Genomic DNA, 11,497 nt, shown 5'->3' with positions numbered 1-11,497 from the left:
TCAAATCTTCTGCCTTTGCCTGATGTTCTCTCTGCCTCTCTCATGTAGTCTTCCCTCTGTGCATGTCTGACTCTTCATATTTTTCCTTATTTATAATGATACCAGTCAACTGGATTAGGGTGCACTCTAATGACCCCATTTTAACTTGATTATCACTGTAAAGATTTTCATTCCAAATGAAATCACATTCTGAGCTACTTGTGGTTAGGACTCCAACATATATTTATTAGGAGACAAAATTGAACTCATAACTGATAGGTATATGTACAGATAGATTGCTAGATTATATTAAAAGGGACATGGAAAAGCAGATTAGTTTTGTATTCTTACACATGGAGGTGGTGTCAACCTTATCAATTATGTATTTAATCAGATTATTAGGTCTCAGAATAAAAGGTGAAACTTTAAAGTTGCTCTTTAATATAGGCTATATTGTTTTTAACAGTTGATGAATTGACATAAAATTATTGTGTCCATCATTTGAAATGTAGAGGAAGAATTTATAGAACAAAATTTCTGCAATTATTTCTACATGTGAAACCTTATGATAAAACTTAATAGTAACTTCAGTTTATTGTAACTTAAATCAATTGAGTTATAAAAACCTGTGAGAATATGTCACATTCCAGTCACGTAAAGAAATGCTGTAAATATGAAGAATAAAATACAGTTACTATCCTCAAGAAAAAAAAGAGATAGTCAATAAAAACTTAGAATGGAGTGCTAAAAAGTTTGCAATTGATTGAATAAATTATCAAAAGTTATAGGAGGTTTTAAATGGGAAACAGAATTTTAGTAAGACAAATATCTATGTAAGATAGGTGAACACCGGTAGAATATAGAGTTTCTCTCTTTTTTGTGTGTGTTTTTGTTTTTATAAATAACCTAGAGAAAAGAAAAACTAAATGTGTTTTTAGATGACCTATCCCTGGCCAATAAATAGTTACAGTGGAGTTGATATTCACAAGCTATGGTGACTGATTACATGTGAGAAATGTGGAAGGTACATGAATCTGCCACGCATAGACCCAACTCTTACTCAAAACTTCATTCTGAGTGTAGTTACCAGGTGACGGTGCTCTGTTACATGATGAAAGAAAAGCTAAAATCTAAAATGCTGGAACACAAAAATATTTTGTTTCTAACATTTTGTTGAAAATTTTTTTTGTTTTTATTTTTTCTTCCTATTTATAACTGAAAAAAAGAAAAAAATTAAAATAAGATAAAATGGGAAACTTGAAGCTGGGTTAAATGAAAAAATATATTGGTATATTTAACATATTCTACAAGAAGAATGTTACATGTAAGAAAATGTTTTTATATGGTTCAGAGTGATTGGGAGAGAGGATAAATGAAACTCTAAAAACCAGAATAAAAAAGCTAAAGAAGAAAGAAGACTGACTAGCTACAAAAGCATTATTTTTTATAAAACACCCAAAATGAAAGGTATGAAGAAGACAAGGTAAAAGGCTTGTGACCAGCTACTGGATAGGTATGATTTTAAAAAGCAAATCGAATAGAAAAGCAAAGGAATTTAGTTCAGCTATACAGGATAGTTTGGACTTTGACTTACATTATATTTTGCTTTCTTTCTGAAAGTTTCTGCTTACCGAAAATACAGGAAGTGTTACTTTACAAAATAAGGAGTCTGTGTGTCAGAATTCTTTATATGACTTTGATTATGTTTTAAAATTTATACCATCCTTTTGACTTTCCCTTTCTGTTCTGTCATGGGGATTAGTGGGAGTTGGGGAAGGAATATGTTTGGTAAGCTCTGTCGCTTATACTGGAAGTAGGTTTCTTATATTTTTGATATAGTAACAAATCAATCAATCAATAACATTTTGAAACTTAGTGGATTCTCAGCTGCAAAATTTAAGTGAAATGCAACCAGTCTAGGGTATTTGGGGATTTGCTGGTATATAGGTTTATATGAAGGAGAAGGGCCCCTGTGACTAGTGAAAAGTAGAGCTTATAGAGGCAATACCACAAATTTCACCAGGAAAGGTAATCCCTTTCAATAAAACCCTTGGTTTATCACTTCAGAACTGATTGGTTACAGTGGGGTATGGCCTGGTGGAATGCTAAATTCAGTTTGTTGAGTCTAGCAAAAACAATTCAAAATGTATTATCATTTAGTTTTCTGCGGTCTGACCAGTTTTCCTAGAAACAATTGTTTTGATTCTTTTTTTGTTTTGTTTTGTTTTTTTGTTGAGATGGAGTTTCGCTCTGTCACCCAGGCTGGAGTGCAGTGACGTGATCTCCGCTCACTGCAAGCTCTGCCTCCCGGGTTCATGCCATTCTCCTGCCTCAGTGTTTTGATTCTTTTGTCTGTGGTCCTGACTGTTAGCTACTTTACACCCTTAGGCTCAAGCCTGTCCAGAGGGTAAAACTTAATTAATATATTTTTTTGTATCACTGTTTTATTGATGGTTAATATTCAGTGCCCAGAACAGTGCATACCATATTGTACATATAATGTAGTTGTTTATTAAAAGCAAGGATAAATGTCAAAACTTTGTTAGCATCTTGCATACACTTGGGCTCATCTGAGGGCTTTTAGTTATCACTGGCTTGGCAATGAAGCAAAGCAGTAGGTTAGAGAATTTACCCCAGAGTTCAGTTGCATGGTTTTCTTTTTCATATCCACTATTTATTAGCTATGCAAATTTGGGAGGTACTTTTAAATTTGTGTGTCTTGATTTTCTCTTCTATAACATAGAAATATTATTTTTTGGGTTCATTGTTAATATTAAATTGTGAAGTGTCTAATATATGCCGTGCAATCAAAGTTAGCTATTGAAAAATTAAGGTGTATAAAGGATATGCTATAATAACAAAACAGCTGCCACAGCTGGAACAACATAAAACCTTTCTCGGAAGAAAGAACATTAATTCAGTGAACATCTACATATGAGAAGGCAAGGCACAGAGTAATGAAGCACTGACTTTTATTTGGATTCTGACACTTCTGTTTTGGCCCTAGCACTGCCCTTTACTACCATACCACAGAGGTACTGGCTGTATAATTTAACCTTTTTGAGTTTCAGTTTTCTCCTCTATATGTAACAGATAATAATGCACGCTAAGTTTTAGATATTGTGTAGATAAGATAATTGTCTCTCATATTTCTCAAATCTGCATTATCATTCCACTCTCTTGCAATTTGCACAATTGGATTAATTAAATGGTTTCTCAACTGGTGAGGTCACCTGCAAGTAGGTCCCTCTTACGCTCTCTGAAGCTAAATAAATAGTTTTTATAATTTTTATCAAAACATAGACAATTTATGTTCTTTGAAGAGAGAAAGGCTGGGCAGGGCAAGGCCAGCGGTCGGAGGGGAGGCGGGCGCGAGGGCGGGGAGCGGCGCGGAAGCCGGGCCACCTAAAGGAGCGGGCGGCTCAACAGGGGCGGCTCTTTCCTGGGTGGGGTTTGTGAAGTTGTGGCCCGTTAGCAGGAAGCCTAACAGTCGCCCCGACGCTAGTGAGGGACCCAATCTGAGTCCCCGGCCAGCCGAATCCCAGCCGTGTGTACTGCATGCTCAGCACTGCCCGACAGTCCTAGCTAAACTTCGCTAACTCCGCTGCCTTTGCCGCCACCATGCCCAAAACGATCAGTGTGCGTGTGACCACCATGGATGCAGAGCTGGAGTTTACCATCCAGCCCAACACCACCGGGAAGCAGCTATTTGACCAGGTGGTGAAAACTGTTGGCTTGAGGGAAGTTTGTTTCTTTGGTCTGCAGTACCAGGACACCAAAGGTTTCTCCACCTGGCTGAAACTCAATTAAGAAGGTGACTGCCCAGGAAGTGCGGAAGGAAAGCCCCCTGCTCTTTAAGTTCAGTGCCAAGTTCTACCCTGAGGATGTGTCCGAGGAATTGATTCAGGACACCATTCAGCGTCTGTTCTTTCTGCAAGTGAAAGAGGGCATTCTCAATGATGATATTTACTGCTGGCCTGAGACTGCTGTGCTGCTGGCCTCCCATGCTGTCCAGTCTAAGTATGGGAACTTCAGTAAGGAGGTGCATAAGTCTGGCTACCTGGCCGGAGACGAGTTGCTCCCACAGAGAGTCCTGGAAAAGCACAAACTCAGCAAGGACCAGTGGGAGGAGCGGATCCAGGTGTGGCATGAGGAACACCGTGGCATGCTCAGGGAGGATGCTGTCCTGGAATATCTGAAGATTGCTCAAGATCTGGAGATGTATGGTGTAAACTACTTCAGCATCAAGAAAAAGAAAGGCTCAGAGCTGTGGCTGGGGGTGGATGCACTGGGTCTCAACATCTATGAGCAGCATGACAGACTAACTCCCAAGATAGGCTTTCCTTGGAGTGAAATCAGGAGCATTTCTTTCAATGATAAGAAATTTGTCATCAAGCCCATTGACAAAAAAGCCCCGGACTTTGTCTTCTATGCTCCCTGGCTGCGGATTAACAAGCGGATCTTGGCCTTGTGCATGGGGAACCATGAACTATACATGCGCAGTCGCAAGCCTGACACCATTGAGGTGCAGCAGATGAAGGCACAGGCCCGGGAGGAGAAGCACCAGAAGCAGATGGAGCGTGCTATGCTGGAAAATGAGAAGAAGCGTGAAATGGCAGAAAAGGAGAAAGAGAAGATTGAACGGGAGAAGGAGCTGATGGAGAGGCTGAAGCAGATCGAGGAACAGACTAAGAAGGCTCAGCAAGAACTGGAAGAACAGACCCGTAGGGCTCTGGAACTTGGGAAGGAACGGAAGCATGCCCAGAGTGAGGCTGAAAAGCTGGCCAAGGAGCTTCAAGAAGCTGAAGAGGCCAAGGAAGTCTTGCTGCAGGCCTCCCGGGACCAGAAAAAGACTCAGGAATAGCTGGCCTTGGAAATGGCAGAGCTGACAGCTCAAATCTCTCAGCTGGAACTGGCCTGACAGAAGAAAGAGAGTGAGGCTATGGAGTCGCAGCAGAAGGCCCAGATGGTACAGGAAGACTTGGAGAAGACCCGTGCTGAGCTGAAGACTGCCATGAGTACATCTCATGTGGCAGAGCCTGCTGAGAATGAGCAGGATGAGCAGGATGAGAATGGGGCAGAGGCTAGTGCTGACCTACGGACTGATGCTATGGCCAAGGACCGCAGTGAGGAGGAATGTACCACTGAGGCAGAGAAGAATGAGCGTGTGCAGAAGCACCTGAAGGCCCTCACTTCGGAGCTGGCCAGTGCCCGAGATGAGTCCAAGAAGACTGCCAATGACATGATCCATGCTGAGAACATGTGACTGGGCCGAGATAAATACAAGACCCTGCGCCAGATCGTCAGGGCAGCAACAAGCAGCACATTGACGAATTTGAGTCCAAGTAATGGGCACCCAGCCTCTAGGGACCGCTCCTCCCTTTTTCCTTGTCCCACACTCTTACACCTAACTCACCTAATTCATACTGTGCTGGAGTCACTAACTAGAGCAGCCCTGGAGTCATGCCAAGCATTTAGTGTAGCCATGGGACCAGCCCTAGACCCTTAGCCCCCACCCACTTCCCTGGGCAAATGAATGGCTCACTATGGTGCCAATGGAACCTCCTTTCTCATCTCCGTTCCATTTAATCTGTGTTGCTAGAATATTCCACTTCTCCAGCCCAGAGGTACTTTCCATTTGATTTTGCAAATACCCTTACACTTACTGTTGTCCTGTGGGAGTCAAGTGTGGAGTAGGTTGGAAGCTAGCTCCCCTCCCCTCCCCTACCACTGCCTTCTTCTTCAGGGTCCTGAGATTTACAGGGTTGGAGTGTTTTGCGGTTTAGGGAATGAGACAGGACCTTGGATATCTGCTCCAGGCTGTCAATTAACCTAAAATTTGTCCTCCCGGTGCCCATCCCGTTTATAGTTATTTAGGCTTTGTAATGACTGGGGGATAGAAAGATGTTCAGTCATTTTTATTTCTACCTCCCAGATTGGACCTGTTACAAACTCAGCCTCAATAAGCCTTGTTGTTGACTTTAGGGACTCAATTTCTCCCCAGGGTGGATGGGGGAAACCGTGCCTTCAAGAGGCTTCACCAAATGTACTAGAAGGCCATTGGCCATTCTATTCTGGCAAGGCTGAGTAGAAGATCCTACCCCAATTCCTTACAGGAGTATAGGTCTGTCTAAAGTGAGCTCCATGGGCAGAGCTACCCCTTATTATTCCGGACCTGCAGTCACTTCGTGGGATCTGCCCCTCCCTACTTCAATACCCAAATCCTTTCCAGCTATAACAGTAGGGATGAGTACCCAAAAGCTCAGCCAGCCCCATCAGGATTCTTGTGAAAAGAGAGGATATGTTCACACCCAGCTTCAGGATTTTCCCTGCCAGGGGTTTTAGGTCTCTTCCTCTCTCAGAGCTACTTGGGCTATAGCTCCTGCTCCACAGCCATCCCGGCCTTGGCATCTAGAGCTTGATGCCTGTAGGCTCAACTAGGGAGTGAGTGCAAGAAGCTGAGTATGGTGAGAGAAGCCTGTGCCCTGATCCCAGTTTACTCAACCCTGTCACATGACCAAAATCCCCTTCTCATCACTCCCCTCCAAAGTGGTGACTGGGCCCTACCTCTGTTTGACAAACTTCTAACCCAGGTCTTGACACCAGCTGTTCTGTCCCTTGGAGCTGTAAACCAGAGAGCTGCGGGTAATTCTAGCCTAGTCCCTTCCACACCCCCACCCCTTGCTTTCAACCCAGGAGCCTCCACCTCCTTCTCTGTCTCATGTGTGCTCTTATTCTTTCTACAGTGTTATGTATTCTACTGATACCTAAATATTGATTTCTGTCTTCCTTGCTAATGCACCATTAGAAGATATTAGTCTTGGGGCAGGATCATTTTGGCCTCATTCCTTTACCACTCCCACACCTGGAAAGCATATACTATATTACAAAATGACATTTTGCCAAAAATATTAATATAAGAAGCTTTCATATTAGTGATGTCATCTGTCACTATAGGTCATACAATCCATTCTTAAAGTACTTGTTGTTTGTTTTTATTATTCCTGTTTGTCTTCTCCCCAGGGTTCAGCCCTCAAGGGGCCACCCTGTCCCACCATAAAGTGCCTCTAGCTTAGAACCTCCCTCAATTCCCCATCCACCACCCCCACTCTGTGCCTGACCTTGAGGAGTCTTGTGTGCATTGCTGTGAATTATATTGGCACTCACTTGGTGATATGCCCTATATTGGCTAAATTCAAACTTGGAATTGTGGGGCAATCTATTAATAGCTGCCTTAAAGTCAGTAACTTACCCTTAGGGAGGCTGGGGAGAAAGGTTAAATTTTTTATTCAGGGTTTTTTTGTGTACTTTTTGGGGTTTTTAAAAATTGTTTTTGGAGGGGTTTATGCTCAATCCATGTTCTATTTCAGTACCAGTAAAATTTAGGAAGACAAAAAAAAGAAAAGAGAAAAAGAGAAAAGTGAAATGCTGAGGAAAAAAGGAAGGAAGGAAGGAAGGAGGAAAGGAAAGAAATGCCTGTGATCCCATTACACATGTATAACAATAATGTCTTATATGACATTAGTGGAATTTTATCATGTATGCAGTCTTTCTATGGTCATTTTTTAATATTGGTGGAATTAATTATCTTATGCCCACAATCCTCAAACATAGATAACTGATTTTTACATCTTGTTTTGCATTTTTATATTCACTTATCCATGCTTCTATATTTACTTTATATTTATAGTGAATAAGATGTTGGCACATTTCTAGAATTACTGGCTTATATTTTTATGTTTTTTAAATCGTTATGATTAAGTGTGAGTTATTTGATAGTTTTAAGTTTATACATGGTATTTTTATGTTGGAAGTGCTGGATTCAAACAAGATGAATTAGGAAACTCTATATTTTATGGGGGAAGAGCACCAAAATAACTTCAGTAATTATAAAATTGTAGCTTCCTGAAAATTTAGTGAGTTGTTGGCTATGGAGCTACCTGGACTGGTACATTTAAATGTACATTTTTAATTATTTTTTCTTTGGTCAATTCTGTACTTATAGATCTATTAAACTTGTATGGTTTTCTTGAGTCAATTTAAATTTTGACAGAGATTCAGCTATTTCCTCTGGATTTTAAAAATTGTTATAGATAATTTTTAATATTTTCCATATCTATGATTATATCTGTTTTCTTGCTTCAAAATATTTTCGGAGGGGTCATATTTTATAAATCTCTACATTTTGTTTTCAATTTTACTGATTTCATATTTTATCTCTATTACGCTTTTCTTACTCCATTTTTATATTGCTTTATTTTTCTATTTTAAGGTGACAACAAATCCAGTTTTTTGTTTGTTTGATTAGTAAAAAATATTCTTACGACTCTACCTTTTTACCTTTGAGTAGAGCTTTAATTTTGTCTTTTTGGACCAAGGTGCTTGTTTTTACTGAAGAAGAAACACAATAATTGTGGATGATCTTAATTTGAATGTGTAACCAAAACTGACAACATTTTTTTCCTATGATCTGAGTTAACTAGTTTACAAACTTTCTTCTCAATACAGATCAACAACAATGAAATTGTCTTCCTCCTTCTTTTCAAATTTTGCTTCACTATTTATTTGTCAGAGAAAATGAATAAACAGAATCAAGATAACACCCTCAGCTCTCACCACCAAATCTTTTCCCAAAACTGCACCTTGAGCTCATATACTTTGTTTAAATCTTGTTAAAATGTATGAACAGTGTGTGCTCCTTACTTTACTGGACTATATGTCTTCATTCTGTTCCTGCACCATCATTAATGCACCACCATTTTTCCACTCCCTGAGAGATCATTCACATCATCATCCAATCATGATGAACTAACTGCAATTAGAATAATGCTTGCCCTTAACCCCACAATTCCTTCACACTCTTCTTGAGTCTTCTTTATAGCAAAACCCCTAAGTAGCCCTCTATCCTGGCTGTTTCTACTTTCTCACATTCCACTCTCTAAAATACTATAATTAGGATTTTATCCTAGCATACTATTAATCCACCGTTGTTAAAATTACAACATTCATTCTGCCAAATCCAGTAGTCAATTCCCAAACTTCCTCTAAATTTTAATTTTCAATACAATCTCCGTCTTGTCTCTTGTCTTAATTTGTGTTTCTTCCCCTTTTGCTTGGTTCCTGTTTCTAAAATGTGCTATGATTCAGCTTTGGCTCTTTTTCTTCCTATCTGACTGTAGTAATGATTTCTGTTCTTCACTATACATTAGAAAAATCTGAATAGGGCTCAGGAATGGGTATTTTTAAAGAGGTTTACTTTTGTTGACAGGATTGAGATTCACTATCTTCCAAGAATACTCACTATCTTCCAAGAATTCTCTAAGTGATTTTGTCCAAGTGTTGGTGATAGATATTGTATTTTGAATAGCTAAAAAATGGAAAAAAGTGGGATTAAAGTAAGACCAATGTTCCTATGATTACAGAGTTAAATAAACACCAGGAATGTGTTTTATAGAAATGTGCAAAATGGGGTTATAATAATGACATACTTAAATTTTAAAAAACAATCTCCCGCAGTGCCAAAGTCCCTGTAATTACTTGTGTGAAATTTATCTGTGTGAGGCATCTAATAACTAAGAAGATATAATTATAAATAAATGTATATTTTGAATGCATATTTGACTTTTGAATTTTAAAATGAAAGTTTTCATTTGCTAATATTTAACCTAAAATGCTTTATATATTACTTGTAAGAATACCATATGTAGTTTTGCTTAAATACCCTTTACTAGGGTTACTATATCAACAACCATCACAAATGTGTGTGTCTTCCAATAATGCATACATATTGTTAGAATGCATACCTTCACTCATGGCAGTGCTATTTGTAATAGCTTCAACTAGACACTATTGAACTGTCCATCAAAACAAAATAGATCAGGCAAAACAAAATCCAAAAATAGACAAATGAGACTGCAGTAAACTAAAAAGCTTTTGCAGAGCAAAGGAAACAATCAACAGACTGAAAAGACAACCTATAGAATGGGGGAAATATTTGTAAACTATTTGTCCAACAAGGAACAAGTATCCAGAATATACAATGAGCTAAAAAAAATCCTCCATAGCAAGAAACCAAATAATCCAAGTCAAAGATGAGCAAAGGATCTCAACAAACATTTCTCAAAAGAGGACATACAAATGGCCAACCAAAAGGCTCAACATCACTAACCATCAGGGAAATGCAAATCAAAACCATAATCAGATGCCATTTCACTCTAGTTAGAATGGCTATCATCAGAAGACAAAAAATAACAAATACTGGCAAAATATGAATCAAAGGAAATTTTTATATACCATTGGTGGTAATATACATTAATACAGCCATTATTGAGATTCAGAAGGATGTAAAAACACAATCCAAGAATAATAAAAGTTATAATAAAGTGATGCAGGAGCTGAAGGGTAAAATAGTTGGTATAAAAAAGAACTTAATGGGTCTGATAGAGCTAAATAACACAATACAGAAATTTCAAAATGCAATCGCAAGTATTGACAGCAGAATATACCAAGTTGAGGAAACAATCTCAGATCCTGAAGACTGGTAATCTGAAATAAGACAGACATAAAAATAAAGAAAAAGAATAAATAGAAATGAACAAATCTCTTAGGACCATGGGATTATGTAAAAAGCCAAAATCTAGAAGTCACTAGCATCCCTGAAAGGGATGGGGAGAAAGCAAATAACTTGGAAAACATATTTGAGGATATCATCCATGACAACTTCCCCAACCTTGCTAGAGAGGCCAACAGTCAAATTTAAGAAATACAGATAACTCCTGAAAGATTCTACAGAAGAAGGCCATCCCCAAGACACACAATCATCAGATTTTCCAAGGTAGAAAAGAAAGAAAGAATGTTAAAGGTAGCTAGAGAGAAAGAACAGGTCACCTACAAAGGGAACCCCATCAGGCTAACAGTGGACCTCTCAGGTGAAACCCTACAAGCTAGAAGAGATTGGGGGCTTATATTTAACATTCTTAAAGAAAAAACCAATAAACCAAGAATTTTATATCCAGCCAAACTATGCTTCCTAAGTAAAAGAGAAATAAGATCCATTTCAGATAAGCAAATGTTGAGGAAATTCATTACTACTAGATCTGTCTTACAAGAGGTCTTCAAAGGATAACTAAACATAGAAAGGAAAGACCACTACTAGTTAGCACAAATTGAACAATGAGAACACATGGACACAGGAAGGGGAACATCACATACCAGGTACTGTTGTGGGGTGGGGGGAGGGGGGAGGGATAGCATTAGGAGATATACCTAATGCTAAATGACGAGTTAATGGGTGCAGCACACCAACATGGCACATGTATACATATATAACAAACCTGCACGTTGTGTACTTGTACCCTAAAACTTAAAGTATAATAATAAGAAAATTAAACACACACACACACACACATAAACAAGCACACTAGGGTCAATGTAAAGCAACCACAAAACAAGCCAACACAATAACCAGCTCACAGCACAATTACAGGATCAAATTCACACATATCAAGACTAACCTTGA

The 11,497-nt window shown here is 38.9% G+C and overlaps 1 pseudogene; it reads left to right on the top strand.

Moving 5' to 3' along the window:
* Window positions 1–3,416: 3,416 nt before the first annotated feature.
* LOC100615440 (moesin-like) lies at window positions 3,417–5,276 on the top strand (annotated as a pseudogene).
* The last annotated feature ends 6,221 nt before the right edge of the window (window positions 5,277–11,497 follow it).

Source organism: Pan troglodytes, chromosome 4 (assembly GCF_028858775.2).
Source record: "Pan troglodytes isolate AG18354 chromosome 4, NHGRI_mPanTro3-v2.0_pri, whole genome shotgun sequence".
Lineage (NCBI taxonomy): Eukaryota > Metazoa > Chordata > Mammalia > Primates > Hominidae > Pan > Pan troglodytes.
This window is presented reverse-complemented; position numbering and strand designations above follow the sequence as displayed.